The sequence below is a fragment of the Mauremys mutica genome, chromosome 1, assembly GCF_020497125.1.
Source record: "Mauremys mutica isolate MM-2020 ecotype Southern chromosome 1, ASM2049712v1, whole genome shotgun sequence".
NCBI classification, from domain to species: Eukaryota; Metazoa; Chordata; order Testudines; family Geoemydidae; genus Mauremys; species Mauremys mutica.
Window position 1 is genome coordinate 179,735,909 of NC_059072.1, and position 18,898 is coordinate 179,754,806.

An 18,898-nucleotide genomic window follows, 5' to 3' on the forward strand; every position below is an offset into this window, starting at 1 on the left:
ATATATGAGGAAACATTCATACTGAATTGCTATGTATAAAGTACAGCATTTTTGGCAACTACATGCAGTAACATTTAGTAAAACATGCTTTGAGTTTAAAATGCCAAACTGTATACAGAAGCTGATCAGCTAAAACTAGCAATTATCCTTATTAGAGAATCGGTTTTCTGATCATGGATCAAAGAACAGTATTTTAGGTACAACAAACAGAGCTAGACATTAAGTTTTTGAGCATATAAACAAAGAGGCCAGGTTTTATGTCATTTTTGTTAGCTGGGGGTAAAATTAAAATGGAGTTACATAATAAGGATTCATGGCCATAACCAGCTGAGGTGGAAGGGATTTCTTAAATGACAAGTTGTTAGAGAAATTTTCTCTAATTCTCACATCTGGATATGGAGTGATGCAAGTTGCAACTATTCTTAAGAGTAAACACACAAAAAATATGTAAATCAATATATGTAATCTCTATTGTAGTCATTGACCTAAGAATTAAAGTCGAAATTGTCTCTATCCATTTTCCCTGATTTCAACAAATTTCAGAGTCTGTGAAAATGTGTGTTTTGTACATGTTGGTAGATAAAGACTGCTCCACACCGACACATCCAGCACAAACCTTCTTCTCCCTGACATGCTTCATCTTTCTCCTTGCATAGTGGGGAGAGGGAGCAGTAAGAACAGGAAGTGACTGAGCTGCCTCCAAGCTTTCTACTGCACATGAGTTCCCTGTGTGGGAAGTTCTCTTCTATCTTCTGTCTCTTTGTGTGGATTTACCAGACTGCTGAATCCAGCCTTACCATTTTCAGTCTTAAAGAACCTCTTTAAGTTAATTTTATTCTCGTCATGAGTTCATACTATGTTTCACAATAGTACAACGTGTACAGTGGAAGTTAGAACCGTGGAGAACGATAAGCATTAGACACTGCTCAGCAGGGACCCAATTCAGCAAAGCACTTAAGCACGGGTTTAAATTCTATTGAACTTATTGAGATTTAAGCTGAACAGTTTAAATAGCGTCACACTTTGTGATCCAGCACACCCATATCCAATCCTCTAGGCAACATCCCACAGAATTTGTGTCCTGCTTTAAGTAGCAAGAGTTGAGGGGAAGCAGTTTTGCAAAACCTCACTAGTATTCTTATCAATCTGTAAAAAAATTGTGATGCTTAGCTGTTTCCACAAAGAACAGTGGAAGTCCTGCAATACCACATGGATTTTCAATGGCCTTAGTCAAAATTCTCTTTGCAATGATGCAGGCAGTTCCTGAATATAATGTTGGGAGGTCAAAAGCAATTATTTCTAATACCCAATTGTATAAAGGGCCTCAATCATATCTCCAAGAGAGTGCCAGACATTTTTCACACTGAAGGATTTGCACTCAAACAATCTCTGAGGTGTATACACAAGCAGGTGTCTCTCTGATTTGCACATAAAGGCAGTTTTGCACATGAGCATGGAAAGACTTGTATGTGAAACTGCAGTCAGTGCTTTGGGGTGGAGACAGTTTGTTAGATAATAATTGTTATTTCAAAGACAGCTTTTGGAAAGTTGCATTGCAATTCAAAGGCCTAACCATTTGCTCAAAAAAAAATTGCACTATTATATTGCTAAATGCTTTTTAACCATATATTGTTTTTAAATCTTCCATTTCTTGTACCACACAGTTTTACTGTCACCTTCACAGCCAGTGCAGCAATAATTTTAGGAAAAGATACCGCCTCATAAGAGCTGTACATTTTAATGAAAATATACTGTATCAGTCATATGATTTTCCAGCAATTGGAGTCAATCATGGAAATATGAACAACAACTGATGTTCAAACACTTATTACTGATCAGACACGGCTTTGCTGCTGAAAGAATGCCAGTTACCATCCCAATAGCTGTGAACATAGCCAGTTGGTCTTTGCTACATTTCCTCTTGAGCTCACTCTAATTTGTCAGCCTCAGTGGTCAGATTATAATGTGTCTACCATGTGAAACAATGCCACAATGAAAAAAGGCATAGAACAAATTCTGCACTACCCAAATTCTGTACAGGTCTGTAATATACAAGGAAAAGTATTTTGTAAAATTTGGGGCTTTGCACTCTGGCCTCTGCTCTACATCTATCTGAAATATATGCCACAATGACAGGTGCATTGCATGCAGGATGGCTCTAGGCACCAGCAAAGCAAGCACTTGCTCGGGGCAGCACAATTCCAGGGGCAGTATTCCGGCCACCCTTTTTTTTTTTTTTTTTGCTTGGGCAGTTGCGCTCTCTAGAGCTGGCCCTGATTGCATGCCAGTTTTATCTTGGATAAGGCAAAGTCTATTCTCTACTGCAGTGGTTCCCAAACTTGTTCCACCACTTGTGAAGGGAAAGCCGCAGGTTTGGCCAATCGCAGCTCCCAGTGGCCGCGGTTCGCTGCTCCAGGCCAATGGGAGCTGCTGGAAGCGGCGTGGGCCAAGGGACATACTGGCCGCCGCTCGGCCGAACCTGCGGACACGGCAGGTAAACAAATCGGCCCAAACTGCCAGGGGCTTTCCCTGCACAAGCGGCGGAAAAAGTTTGGGAACCACTGCTCTACTGAATGTATACTGATTCTGCACTTGAGAAACTTTTATGCCTGTGAGTGGTTCAATGTGTCAGGTTATATGTGGAAGTGTTTGCAGGATCTTGGGCCTTCAGTGCATGCATAACTTGCATTGGTGCTGATGGAAGTTAGTTTTCTAAATCCTTTGGACATCAATGGACAGATGGAGCCATACGTTAATAATATATAGGAAACATGCATATTGGATATATTTATAATTACAGAGATAGTGAATAACATATGAAAAAATAAACACCACATAAAAACTAACTACTTAAGGCCACATTCATCCCTGGAGGAATGCCATTTACTTCTACTGAACTACACTGAAGATGAACTTGTGCCCAAAACACTTTTCGTGATGAAAATATGTTACAAATCTTACCTTAAGAGACAAAGCTACGTTATTTTTGCCTTTTTTTTTTTAAAGAATTCAGTGCAATAAATCAAAAGGTATAATCCCATAATCCCATTATCCCCAGTTATGCCAAATGTGCGTGGCCTATTTTCCCCTCTTTTCTTTTTCTTTCTTTAAAAAAAAACCACATTGGGTTCCTGTCACGCTGCACGACTCACTGCCGCGTCACCGCCTGCTGGTCATCTCAGGGAATTAGCTCTTTCCAACACAGAGTGCCCCCTACAGGTCGGTGTCCCACTGCTGCTGGCTCCCATGTCCCTCCCAGGGCCCCCTGGCAATACCCCTTCAGTCTCAGGGTCTCCCCACCCAGGGGAACCCCCAACCCTCTATCCCCACCTTACCTCAGTCATGGGCTACTGCCAGTCACCATCTAGCCTGTGCTCAGTGGGGCAGACTGCAGTATAAAAGCCACTCATCATAGGCAAGTGGGGTTTGCACCTCCTGCTTCTGCCTACCCATGGGCTGCTCCCTGCAACCCCAGTACCTAATGGGTTTTCCACTAGGCCACAGCATGGTGGGTTTCCAAGCCAGAGTTCCCCAGCTCCCTTGACCTTCCCCAAGCCCTGCTCCACTCCAGGTACCATCTCAGCTCCCAGAAGCCAGGTCCCTCCCTCTCAAGGCTAGAGAGAGACTCTGTCTGGCTTCTGGCCCCAGCCCTCTTATAGGGCCAGCTGTGGCCTGATTGGGGCATGGCCCAGCTGCGACTGCTTGACCAATCAGCTTAGTAGCTGCTTTCTCCCAGCCACAGCCCTCCCCAGGGCTGCTTTAAGCCCTTCAGGGCAGGAGCGGGGTAACCACCCCGCTACAGTTCCCTTTAAAATGTGTACCATTTTGAAAGATTCTACCACTTCTAGAGGAATTCCCTATTTACATAGGTAAGGGTGACAGCTGTAAATCATAGACTTTTTAAAAAAAAAAAAAAGATAGAAATTTAAGGCTGCCAACTTAAATGAAGATTCAAGCTGTGCTTCTGGCATATTGGGAGGAGAGTGGAGCTGTAGTCCTACTAACAACAAAGTGGATGGAAACGTCAGATTTAAGGTATCAGGACTGGAAGCATCAAGGCTGAGTCACAATGGAGCGTAGGGCAATGTGAAGAAGCTTGCTCTGACTCTGCTTTATTATTATACTTATTCAATGGAAAAATAAAGGCCTACAGTTGACAATGCTGTCACTCTGTCCCATTTCTCAAAACTTAAAATCATTTGTTTACAAAAAGTAGTCAACATTACAATGACATCTCTAGCTTTTCTGTAATCACTTGTGCCTTTAAACATATGATTTAGCCACAAGTTACCACATTAGCTATTATCATGCCTTTCATAAATTCACTGAAAAGAAATTAACCTTTTCTCTCTAGACTGAACTCTCCTATTAATATGAAAATCAGAAACAATTCAGTTCTGTTTTTGTTATCGCAGCCCTTCAATGCTCCCCAAGCAGAACTGTGACTGCCTAATTAGTCATTTAAGCAGAGTTAATTTTAAGAATTAATTTTTAAAAACAATATAATAAGTGATGTACTGGAAAGCTTTTCATTACTTCAACTGTGGTTTCAATTGCAAAGCCACATGTTTAATTATTGCCCTAATTCTTTGATGTTGACCTTGGACCACATCCTCAGCTGGTATAATCAGCATAACTTAATTGAAGTCAATGTTGCTACACCAATTTACACTTGCTGAAGAATGGGACCTTTCTGTGGAGTAGCTTGAGGATATCTTTAAGGTCATATTGCAGATTCACACGTTAATCAGCATCTCTCTTCCCATTCACAATCATAGACATAATTTGTTCCTGTAAAGGAACTGTAAACTCTACAGCATTTATTCACATTCTCAGAAATGTGTGTCACACGACTCTCAGTCACCGAGTGTGAAACTCACCTCTTCTCACCAAGAATAAGATTCCCCCACCCTGGCTCTTCCATGGAGGTCAAAGGAAAGGATCCTTGTTCTTAGCCCCTGGTCAGCGCTGGAATAGAGGCCACAACCTTGCTGGGCTTCCTGTGTAGGGGAAGGAGTTTAAGGCCATGACTCCACAGAGAATGATTATCCAGGACTTTTTGTTCCTGCTTTCCTTCAGCTTTGGTGGTCTATAGCAGACGGTCATGGATATTTCTCCTTTGTTTTTCATGCCTTACCCCAAAAATTTCATCTCCACACTCTCCATTGTCAAATACTCTCTCACAGGCATTGAAAATATTTTTTACATAACACCAATCCTCCACCTCTTCTTTCTTTTATAGACTATGTGATATAGGCTCTCATTTTGGCTCCCTGATTCCCTCCTGTAATCCAGTTAATTCCCTCTAGTGGAAAAAAGTGCAGAGAAAGAGGTGGCTGCAGGCAGCCTCAGCAGGGCAAGAAGACCAAAAACAAAATGGACACCTGGCTGCAACAAAATAGTCCAGTCTGCAGCAAAATTGCTGAATGTGGTATCCTGGAAAAATGTCAAAGTTCAGGGCCACAGAACCAGAGTCTGCAGAGCCTTGAGTGAGATGAGTGAGGCAGTTCACGCCTCTCAGAGCCACTGTTTCAGGTAGTGATGGGATGGATAAACCTTATGCTGCAAAGAGATGGGTGCAGGAACAATGCTAGGCCCAGCAAGCCCCACTCCAGCAGGCCTGTTGGCCATGCAATAGATGGAAGGGGGCTTTAAAAGAAAGGCTCTTCAGCACAGCAGGGTAGTGGGCAGAGAGAAATAGACCTGAACTCGCCTCAATGCAGGGGTTACAACAGGAGAGTATCCCCAGGAGGAGGACTGCTGCACGAAGCCGGGATTCCCAAGCCTACAAGAGGCCAGTGGTGCAAGCTGTACTGTAGTGGGTATGTCACAATTGCACTGTTGCCACATGAAGGACATTTTGTTCTCAAAATCGTGTCCTCCATGGTGTGTGCGAGCTTATGCCACATAGAAGGCACTGTTTTGCAGAGTTAAATGGTGTCCTCTGCACGGCATGCATGCAAGGTCATGCTGGCAGGGGAGTTTCCACGTTGGTGGGGGTGTTCTGGTAGTTGCCCATTCAGGGACTACACCCCTGCATACATGGGAGAACTGCCACCCACAACGTGTTCCAATAGAAATAGATTCAGAGGAAGGTGTTAGCTGGACCGCAAGTAGCAGACACCTTCCTTACATTGCACAAGAGGGCTCCTGGGTCAGAACCTGAAGGAGTAGAAGAGGCCAACTTTCCCTACCTGTTACCACTAAGTAGGGCTTCCACCATGGACTCTAACTGCTAAGCCGGGGACCTGCACCCATTTACATAGGCTCTTTGAGGCCCTCTCAAAAGGGCATTGAGGTTTAGGTTTTGGAGGCTGTCCTTGCAAATAAGATAAGGACTAGAAACGTCAATTAAAACAAAAGAAAGTGGAGGTTCTGGAGCACAATTCTGCAGCAAGGGATGATTTATGTTGCAAATTCTGTCATTGCAAATTTGCAGAACACATGGAGCCCTGACTGTGCCTTTCTACACTGGTTTTTCAGTTCTGAGAATCATGCCAGCAGTTTCCATTTATGATCAGTAGCTCAAAGTCTACATCATTCAACACTTCTAGTTCTTGCTGCTGAATTCCTATATGCCTTAGCTTTGTGTAGGAGCACTCCAGTACACGGATACCTTGCATTTATTAATACCATACTCTTCTTCATCTTCTGTCTTATTTTGTATGTTGGGAATATAGTATCCATCACATTATTTGAGTTAAGTGAAAGAGCCCCCTTTCTACCCCTCTTGCTTAGATAGAGATGGTCTAGGCCAAAAATAATCTCTCCACTCAAGGCATTTCAATGCTTTCTGACTCCAAAACCAACCTGTATGTCACTGGCAGATTCACTGATTTTCTCTCCCTTTCTTCTGCTACTTTTGGCAACAGAAAACAATCTCCAAGAAGATCACTTACAGAGCCTATTACCAGTTCTCTTCTCAGGTCCCTGAACTCATTGTTAACTATATTAAATATTCCTGTGCTCTTGTCTTTTGTTGATAAGGGTATTACATTAATTGGGAATTCTCCATAATTCTCCAGGATATTCAGCACCATTATTATGACATCCTTTGTCCTGGTAGCCAGAAAATATACACTCCTGTGTCCTTTTCCTGGGTCTCAGATTGCTCAAGGTACAGTTTTGACTATGGAAACTTCACTCTATCTATCTTTCTGGTAGGGGAGCCATTTCAATGCTTGCATTTCATGAAGGTTTGGACTACAGACTCATCCTCCCAACCTCCACCTAATCAGTTTTCAGGCTGGTCCTCCTCTGTACTGTCTGGTCCACATTCATTTGTCCTCTGCATTTGTTTTTAAACTTCAAACCTTCCTTGATGCCACTTTCCTCAGCATTCCTTCATTGTTCACCTTGGTTATTCCGGAGTTTTGACATCCCTGTGTCTCTCTTCATGTACCCTGCATCCAATTTCTTCATGTATCCTGCATCCTCATTTGGCTTCCTTCCTCTCTTGCAGCCGACATCTGCTCTTTGAAACCCTTCAGAACTTTATCTCAATAAGGGAAACCAACGTGCACTTCATATATATACAGCTTTTATTGTCTTCATTCATAAGTAGGAAAATGGCACATGTTTCACTTTGGATCTTTCAGTAGCTATCTTTTACTTATCCTATTTCTCAAGTGACAACAATGTGCCTGGCAGTGTCCAAAACACAAATAAAAAGAGGCTCAGTTTTATATTCCTTTAAAGAGATGAGACAGGAAACATATGATCAAATTGCTTTGTGTCTACAGTGAAAAGAAAAAAAATTGTATTGTCTGCAATAGGATAGGGATGCAAGACCTGTTAAAAGGAGAAGAAATGGAAGATATACAGATGCTTCCGTTAAACAAGATGCAATTGATTAAAACAATTTTGTGTGATTCTCCTGATGGATTTTTTAAAAATACTATTGATCAACTACCTGCCCACTGAGTGAGGCAGGATGACATTATGCTGTGGTACAGCTGGTTGAAAAGAAATAAGAAATTTTTGTGAACTTTTTTTTCTTAAAAGGTTCCTCCTTTTTCTTCAAAAATCAAAATTTCAACCAGCTCTGTTACTAGTTTAAAAAAAAAACACACCCACCAAGGGAAAAAAAGTTTTGTGTCCTGAATTTTTTTTATTTTCAAAGTTTGTCAACATTTTTCTATGTATTCTATATTACCTGCATCACTGTAGTATTGTTTCACCTTCCAGTGGTGTGTGACTAACATCAGTCATATGTGGACATGATTTTGTCCAGGTCTACCTGTGGCCCAAAACAGACAAACTTCAGAAATGTTGATATTGCTGCTTGTTTAAGCAAAACAGGTCCTGGAATTCAGACACTTACATTTGAATCTAGATCCCTCCCCACTCCCAATGATTTCAGAGGCTTTGTAAAATCACTTTACTTCATAGGACCTCATAGCCTGTTTTTCAGAGATGCTGAGCACCCACAGTTCCAGTCAATGGGAAATGCAGGTGCTCAGCAGCATTGAACATCCAGTAATCAAGTTATAATATTCAATTAGTTGAAAACCAAAACAAAACAGTAAATTAAAGTGAATAAGTGTCTACATTTATTGGGAGGAAATATAATTCCTTAAAGAAATAGGATTTTAATATGTATAAAGTACTTTACAGACCTATTTGTCTCCCGATTTTCACAACTGTCATATACCCAAGCCCAATATTAATCTATCAGAATCATATTTAATTTAATAGTACAAGCTAACATTACTGTGAGGTATTTTATTGCTTATTCCATTGATAATTACGTACTTTGCCTAATGGTGTTAAACAGCAATCCCTGAAAATTGCTATTATGTGTCAAAATTGGTCCTTTAAAAATGGGTCAAATTAAGAACAGTAGAGTGGCCATACTGGGTGAGACCAAGGGTCCATCTCCACCTTCTGACTGTTATAGATTTTGGCCTTCAGAACTTCCTCTGGCAAAGAGTTCAACAGACTGACTGTGGATTGTATGAAAAAAAAAATCCCTTTTGTTTGTTTTAAACCTGTTGCCTATTAATTTAATTTGGTGACCCCTAGTTTTTGTGTTATGAGAAGGAGTAAATAACACTTACTTATTTACTTTCTCTATTCCAGTCATGATTTTATAGACCTTTATCATATCACCTTTAGTCATCTCTTTTCCAAGCTGAAAAGTCCCAGCAATATATTTCCTGTTTTATGATCTATCCCTTTCTTAATGATTCCCAACATTCTGTTCACTTTTTTGACTGCTGCTGCACATTGAGTGGATGTTTTCAGAGAACTATCCACAATGACTCCAAGATCTCTTTCTTGAGTAGTAACAGCTAATTTAGACCCCATCATTTTATATGTATAGTTGGAATTATGTTTTCCAGTGTGCATTACTTTGCATTTATCAACATTGAATTTCATATGCTTTTGTTTCCCAGTCACCCAGTTTTGAGAGATCCTTTTGCAGCTCTTCACAGTCTGCCTGGGACTTAACTATTTTGAGTAGTTTTGTATCATCTGCACATTTTGCCACCTCACTGTTTACCCCTTTTCCTAGATCATTTATAAATATGTTAATTTATTTAATTTATGTTGGATAGGACTGGGCCCAGTACTATTTACCTCTCTCCATTCTGAAAACTGACCATTTATTCCTACCCTTTGTTTCCTATCTTTTAACCAGTTACCAATCTATGAGAGGACCTTCCTTCTTATCCCATGACAGTTTATTTTGCTTAAGAGCCTTTGGTGAGGGACCTTGTCAAAAGCTTTCTGAAAATCTAAGTACACTATATCCACTAGATCTCCCTTATCCACATGCTTGTTGACCTCCCTCAAAGAATTCTAGTAGATTGGTGAGGCATGATTTCCCTTTACAAAAACCATGTTGACTCTTCCCCAGCAAGTTAGGTTAATCTATGTGTCTTACAATTTTGTTCTATACAATTGTTTCAAACAGTTTGCCTGGTACTGAAGTCAGGGTTACCAGCCTTTAATTACCAGGGTCACCTCTGGAGCCCTTATTAAAAATTGGGGTCACATTAGCTATCTTCCAGTCATTTGCTACAGAAGATGATTTAAATGATAGGTTACAGACTACAGTTAGTAGTTCTGCAATTTCACATTGGGGTTCCTTCAGAACTCTTGGGTGAATAGCATCTAGTCCTGGTGACTTATTACTGTTTAGTCTATCAATTTGTTCCAAAACCTCCTCTAACGACACCTCAATCTGGGACAGTTCCTCAGATTGTCACTTAAAAAGAATGGCTTACATTTGGGAATCTCCCTCACACCTTCAGCCATGAAGACCAATGCAAAGAATTCATTTAGTTTCTCCGCAATGGCCTTATCATTTTTGCATGCTCCTTTAGCATCTCGATCATCCAATGGCCCCACTGGTTGTTTAGCAGGCTTTCTGCTTCTGATGTACTTAAACCTTTTTTGCTATTACTTTTTTAGTCTTTGTCTAGCTGTTCTTCAAATTTTTTTTTGGCTTTCCTAATTATATTTTCACCCTTCATTTGCCAGAATTTATGCTCCCTTCTATTTTCTTCACTAGGATTTAACTTCCACTTTTTAAAGGATGCCTTTTTGCCTCTGTTTCTTTTACTTTCTTGTTTAGCCACTGTGGCACTTTTTTGGTTTTCTTACTTTGTTTTTTTAATTTGGGGTATACATTTAAGTTGAGCCTCTATTATGGTGTCTTTAAAAAGTTTCCATGTAGTTTGCAGGGATTTCACTTTTTGAGCTGTACCTTTTAATTTCTGTTTAACTAACTTCCTCATTTTTGTGTAGTCCCCCTATCTGAAATTAAATGCTACAGTGTTGGGCTGCTGTGGTGTTTTCCCCACCACATTTAACCACATGTTAAATTTAATTATATTATGGTCACTATTACCGAGCAGCCCAGCTATATTCACCCCTGGGACCATATCCACTTAGGACTAAATCAAGAATTGCCTCTCTTCTTGTGGCTTCCAGAACTAGTTGCTCCAAGAAGCAGTCATTTAAGGTGTCAAGAAACTTTATCTCTGCATCCCGTCCTGAGGTGACATGTACCCAGTCAATATGGGAATAGTTGAAATCTCCCATTATTATTGAGGGTTTTTTTATTTTAATAGTCTCTCTATTAAATGCTCTCTGAGCATTCTGCCCATTATTCCTCTGTAGGATTATGGTCAAGGGTGTGTGTGTGTGTGTGTGTGATATAGTTGCTTCTTTATTTGAATTCTGTGGTGTCAAAAGGTACCATGCAATATTTTCAGATTTTATTAAATAGTTTGATCAAAATCAAACCTCTTCGTAAATTCTTTAAAAAAATAATTTGTTGGCTAATTTTAAGCTGAATTACATTGATTCAGCCATACAACATTAATAATTCCCTACAAATTACCCTTGACCTCATTATAAATGACAAGGCATGCTCAAAGCTTTCAAAGTACTTAGCTACCCTACATTGCATTTGTAAAGAGGGTGGTATATATTATGAAGTGTCAGACAAAGTCTAAACTGGGTGAGCAATTAGTGAAGTAATAATAAGGTTGCAACAGAGTTTCCTCATAAACCCTTAATTCTGACATCAATAAGTAATCATCATGTGTTTCTAAAGGTGATATAACTTCATAGCTCATTAGTCTTATTATAACACTGCTCAGAAAATAGTGACATTTTAAAAAATGTTAATGCAACTTTCAAGCTGAAACTTTCAATTCAAGGAAATCAGAAATGCAAAGAAAATAGCTAAAGGTTCATATAGTAACATTAGTGAATACATTTTGTACATATATACTGTTTGATTACAGTATTCTTAAATGTGAGACTAAATACACTGAGTGTACATATTGTGGTAAAATGTTATTGTGGATAACCTTATTCTCATTTCTTGACATTTGTGCATTCAAATTTATAACCCTATATTGACTTTAACATGATGTTTTCCATGTAACTCCTTTGTTTATTTTTTTAAAGGAAAACAAAGAGGAGGAAATTGTAAGTTTAATTAGAGGTTACCATTTTAGACCCCAATTCAGCAATCCATCATTAGAGTGAAGCATGTGTTTAATTATTTTGGTGAATAGGGATGGATTTAAGCACATGCTAGTATGCTTTGCTCAGTTGGGGCCTTAATGGACCACACAGACTGAAAAGTTTACAACTTATTGAGATGAATGGGGTGGATGACTGTATATTAATCAAAGCTGGAACTAACCTTTCATTACATGTGAAGTCAACACCTAACACAATGGGTCCTCCATCTCTGATTGGGAAATCTAGATGATAGTAAAATGAAACAAAACAATTCAATATATTATTAACAACAACAACAACAACATAATAATAATTGATGTTTCCAATAGGAGTCGTTTAGATGAACACTGATTTATGTTTTAATGACTATCTTGCCACAGCAATAAGGACCACTTTTGCATGAAAGGTCAGAATTTGTAAAATCAGCAGAAAGTGGATGAAAGTAGCAAAAATAGAGGTGAGAGCTAAAATCAATTGATCAACCAGTTGTTTTGTGCCCAGAATTTCCTCCTGTTTATGAATTTAAGATAGATATTTTTCCAAGGTTGTTTTCTGGATGTGTTTCAAGGAGACATTTACAATCTTCTGTAAGACTTGTCCACATTAGGGATTTTTGGCACAAATTTCCCATTGTTGATACCAAGTATAGCCCTAGTGTAGACAAGGTTCCCACAACTGCTGGCATTTTAAACACCATGCTTGTTAGACCTGCTCTGAGCATGGTTAGATGACAATATAAAAATGCTGGGGGCTTCATAAGCCTTTTATCCATTACCATTTCCTATGATTGCCACTACAAATAGACTTTACACCAGTGATACCAACAGTTGGAAATGTTGGCAACAAATCTAGTGTAGACAACAACAGAGGCATCATACTCCTAGGCACTGATGCTTGGGAGAGCCACTACCCTTCCCCCAACACTATCTTTAACTCATTTTTTAATTGTTTGGATTTCAAACTGACATCAAGCCTTTAACATCCCTTTTCATTTTGGGCTCAATAGCAACCACTTACCTAGGGAGTGATCACCTAGGTGATCCGGAAAACTAGAGGCCCGTTAGTGTGACCTCAGTTGTATGGAAGGTCTTTACAAATATTGAAAGGGAAAGTAGTTAAGGACATAGAGGTAAATGGTAATTGGGATAAAAGGTAGATTGTGCCAGACCAACCTGATCTTGAAGATTGGGATTATTACAAGAACTAAAAGGTGGATAAGGAACTGGTTAAAGAGAAGACAACAATGGTCATACTAAAAGATAAATTGTCAGGCTTGAGGTAGGTTACTAGTAAAGTTCCTCAAGTATCAGTCTTGAGACCAATCTCATTTAACGTTTTCATTAATAACCTTTGCACAAAAAGCCTAAGTATGCTAATATCATTTGCGGATGACACAAAATTGGGAGGTACTGCCAATATGGAGGACGACAAAAATATCATGTAAGATCTGGATGACCTAGAAAACTGAAGTAATAGAAATGAGATGAAGTTTAACAATGCAAGGTCATGCACTTAGGGACTAACATCAAGAATTTTTGCTATAAGCTGGGGACTTATTAGTTGAAAATGACAGAGGAGGAGAAAGACCTGGGTGTACTGGTTGATCACAGGATGACTATGAGTAATCAATGTGATGCAGTTATGAAAAAGGCTAATGCAATCCTAGAAGGCATTAGGCAAGGTTATTCTAGTAGAGAAAGGAAATGTTATTACCATTATATAAGGGATGGTGAGATCTCAAGTGCAATACTGTGTGCAATTCTAGTCTCCCATGTTTAAGAAAGATTAATTCAAAGTGGAATAGGTCAACAGAAGGGTTTCTAGGATGATCAGAGGAATGGAAAACCTACCTTCTAAGGCGAGACTCAAAGAGCTTGGCACGGTTAGTTTAACCAAAAGAAGGCTGAGAGGAGATATGATTGCTCTCTATAAATAAGTCAGAGAGATAAACACCAGGGAGAGCAATAGCATATGTCCTGCCACGACTGCTGTTAGCAAATATCTCCAATGACTGGAGATGTCATCCTAGTTGAGGAGGGTTCTCAGTTGCTACAGATAATTATTTTCCAGGTGTCTGGCTGGTGAGTCTTGCCCACAGGCTCAGGGTCTAACTGATTTCCATGTTTGGGATCAGGAAGGAATTTTCCCCCAGGTCAGATTGGCAGAGACCTCGTATTTTTGGTTTTGTTTTGCCTTCCTCTGCGGCCTGGTGTACAAGCCACTTGCTTGGTTTGAAGAATAAATGGTAGATTCTTAGATCTTGAAGTCCAAGATTTGAGGACTTCAATAACTTAGCCAGAGGTTATGGGCCTATAACACAGGTGGGAGGGTAAGATTCAGTGGCTGAGCTGTGGAGGAGGTCAGACTAGATGATTATCATTATCCTTTCTGGCCTCAAAGTCTGAGTCCACATGGCAAGGCTTCCCTGGAAGCTATAGACACTGGAATCTCTTCCCAGGACTCACAGGATCCTATGTCCATGGTAGGGAGGCTGGGAGCCCTGGCTTGAGTCAGGTGTTTCCAAACATCTTGACACTCTAGGAGGAGGGGAACTGCACAGGTTGAAGAGGTGAGATGCTGCTTAGTCTGAGATAATCCATTATTTCAAGTGAAGACATCTTCTTTCAAGGGAAGAGTACAGTCAGCTGATCCTCTAGAGCAACAGAAAATAAGTCCTGAGTGGTTTCCTGTTACTAAATTGCTTGACTGTCAGAATTGTTGGCTGATAAAGGTCAGAATAAAACAAAAATTGGAACTATGTCCAAAGTGAAGAGTAGAAACAGGAAATGTAATGTAGGAACAATGATTATGGTTTTTATTGTCAATGGCTAGCTTTAAGCTGAGGGGGAAATACACTACAGCTGTTTCTGGGAAACAGTCTGCCTTCTCTGGTCTGCATTTGCCACTGTGCTGTTGGTTGCTTTGACTGACATCACTGCCACATTGCCCCCTTGCATTCCCACCAGCCTTTTGAAACAAATTGTATTTGTGTGGAATTATTGGAGTATTTCATTAGGCTAGTGGAAGAGGATACAATCTACATTCTTCTTCACTGCCACTGAGTTGAGAAAAATGTTGTGCACAATGTTCAACAAACGACCTTGGATTTTCAAGGACTGAGTGGTGCTGTAAGTAAAATAATGTCCATTTTGACACTCACAATTATTTGTAGTGTCTTAGGCTACATTTGTATACACTAGCAAGTAAATATTATTTAGAGAGCCTGCAGCTACACTTCATAAGCAGCACAGAGTGCAAGTGAAGAGGTGACATTGGTTTATGCTATCATAATATTGAGAAGGTAAGGTAATATATTTGAAATAAAAATTGACATGAAACCTCTATGATAACCGTATCTCTGCTTATATTAAAGTACATCATTCTTATACAACATGTTCCTCAAGGCTCATAAAAGACACAGTAATACCAAACATTATGCAGTATTTGGAAAATGCTATTTACTTAAGATGTTTTCTGCTTTTATTATCTAAACTCCTTCCTTTAGTGAAAATCCCAATGGCAGATTGAGTTACATGTAAGATCTCATTACAAGAAGCCTGTATTAGAAAATCTGATAGTGATAGTTTCAACAATGCCACTTTTTATTATCTGTCAGTTGGCTGCTACAAGATCTGTGCAATTTTTCTGCCATCAAATTCTGGCAGGTGGCTGGAAACAAATCAAATACCTGAAATACACCTCTCAATGTATGCACTACTTCAGTGCATAAACAGTATCAGTGTGTGTGTTCAAGCCTGCTTGAATGTGCCATTCTTGTTAAATGGAGGATATAAGTTGTGCAGAAGAAAGTGTACAGGGGCCATTATCCGGACAGGATGGCCAAAAACATGGATGCATATAAACCTGCTACAGCCTTCTGTGAGGTGAATCATAGCGGGCTTGCAGAGCAGTCATTCTATGATATCTAGCCTAAAGCAGCCAGTTTCTAGTCTTTCCTCCTGGTCATCATTTTTCTAGTGTGCACGTATATCCAGCACCAGCTAGATTTACCCTGATTGGCTCTTGGCAAATATTACTTGGTAACTGTAAGGAGGGACTGGGCCTCCATGATCCCCATGGTATTATAAAGAATTCAAGCTCCAAACCCACATAGCCAGACTCATCCATGAGGAAGGCCATCTCCTGTGTGCTGCTACCCAGGCTCCCACTAGCAGCACACAGTCACTATTTATCTCCTCCTTGGCTACCCACTACTTTCAGCTCTTTTGAGGAGAATGGTTTGAGGGTAATAACATTCAAGTTTGGGACTGCATATTGTATGCTCACAGATCTGAGAACACTGAAGGTGGCCATGCCACAGAGCTGTCTCCTCCTTCTCCTTCAATGCCTTCCTCAAAACTTTCCTTTTCCACAATGCTTACAAAAAAACTTGATAATGGTTAGGCTGCTAGTGTGCAGAGACCCCTGCTGACCAGTATTCTGTATTAATCTCTCATGTTATACTTAGGCTGTAAGCCCTTTGGGGCAGGGACCATCTTTTTGTTCTGTGTTTGTATAGCATCTAACACAATGGGATCCTGGCCCAACAGTGCTACAGTTATACAAATAATAGTAATAGAACAGTGCCTCACTGAATTTGCTCTGGAGTCCCCAACACTCCTCGTCCTCACACTCTACAGCTTACAAACCAGAAGTGGGGTACATGGAGGTCTTTCCACAGGCTCCTGGAGAGAGGAGAATACAATGATGGCTCTGCTATCCCCTTCTGTGGATTCAAGGGTCTTTATCATTGATAATATTTTCTGCAAACTTTCTGAATAAACAAACATGCTGTTTTTCTTTTTGAAAGAATGGGGGTATGAGCATGAGGTTGTTAGATAAGAGCTAGTGCAGGGCAGCCATGAGCAAGGATGCATCTTGATGAAATCAGGTGTAAATGTGCCAGCCGTAGCCTATATGTCTTGAAAGCTTATCTTTCTCACCAATAGACATTGGTCCAATAAAAGACACTCCCCTCACCCACCTTGTCTCAGCAATCACGATGATAGTTAGCATACAATTTAACATGATAAACTAGCAAATTTATGAGTTAGGTATCGGGCAAATTTTCCAACTTCTCTGCCATGTTACTGATCATGGGTTATTAGAACACCACTAGCTGCAATGAATCCTTCTGCTTATGAGCGTCTCTGTTTTCACATATAGATTATTGACATCTCAGAGAAGCCCATTTATGCAGGAAGTAAAACAGATTTAATGAACCATGGAAAATACATGATTGTTCAGCAGTGACCATAATAATAACGATGTACATATAATAGTCGGCTATGTACCTGTAACTGAATTGCTTCAAATTTATCTCCTCTTTAGACATTTTCCCCACTCAGCAGCAGTAACAGAACAAAAGAGCTGTATATCCCACAAATTTGCAATAAAAATTAACATTGCCTGCTAACATTGCCAACATCACCTTGCACTGGTGTACTGATGACATTCTTTTTGAAGTAACTATAAGCAGCTAACCATTTATGTTTGAGTAGGGTAAAAGCTCTAGGACTTGTTCTTTGAGTGTCTAAAGTCTTCCATGTATTAGCAACCCCTACCCTGTGAATAGCATCACCCTGGGGTCATCCAGACCAATCTATCACAATAGCACTGAAGTCCAGGGTACAAGTTTCTTGCTCAGGGCTAGATTGTGACTTGGAGTAAAATGCCTGTACAAGAGAGAGTGAGAACCTCCATCCCTGCCTGGACTCAGTTTGTGAGCACTGGGATACAGTATAGGAAGACAGGAAGTGGATTTGCAGGTACCCCCCCCACACACACACACTTATTTGCTGGTCAGAAATTACTTCCTCCTGGGGGCAGGGAGAAATAATGGCTCAGACATGTGTCTAAAGTCAAAATCTAAATCCTTACATAAGAATACAGAAACTGAAGATCTCAGGCAACACCAGATCCACAAAGCAATGAAAATTGAACTGTTTCAACAATCAAGACAAAATCTAAGGCCTGGTCCACACTAAAAAGGGGGTTCGAATTAGGGTACGCAAATTCAGCTACGTGAATAGCGTAGCTGAATTCAAAGTACCCTAATTCGAACTACTCACCCGTCCAGACGCGGTGGGGTCGAACTCCGCGGCTCCAAGGTCGACTCCGCCACCGCCGTTTGCAGTGGTGGAGTACTGGAGTCGACCGCGGCGCTTCCGGAGTTCGAACTATCGCGTCTAGATCAGACGAGATAGTTCGAACTCCGAGAAGTCGAACTCACCGCGTCGACCCGGACGGTAAGTGTGGACTAGCCCTAAGAGATTACACAATCATCCTAGGTATCCATTTCCAGCACCAGTTACAGTAAATGTGAGGACAATTAATTTTTAAAAGTTATACATTTTCACAAGTAATTTAGGAGACTGAGGTTCCTAAGTGCCTTTTAAAAATGGAACTTAGGTTCCTAAGTCTCTTAAAGTGCTTTTGAAAAATTTATCTATAGTCTTAGATTTAATTACATGCCTGAACTTTGATTCCCTTTTCTTTAACTTTTTATACAATACCATAATAAATGAAAATCAACAGAGAAGTATTTTTGCAAAGCAAACTGCTGAATTAATGGGGTAGAATATGCATTTTAAATATCTCCCTAACTGAGAGGATTTGTTTGGGGAATTTTAGTCTCTTTGGGGTTTGTGTAAATCAAACAGAAAATCGAGATAAGAACTTCAATGATAATTTCCAATGAGAAAAATAATCCCTGTATCTTTTTACGTGTTTCCCATATCACTGAAAGGATATGCATTGCTTCTTCCATTACTGGAAAGTTTTGAGGTCTACAACAAGTCGTGTATGACAACATTTCAGTTTCAGCAAATTAATGAGCAATTTAATACTTTCAAGTATTGTGGATTCAAAAGTTCAATTCAAACTCTAAAAGTATTAGGTTCAAATTCCA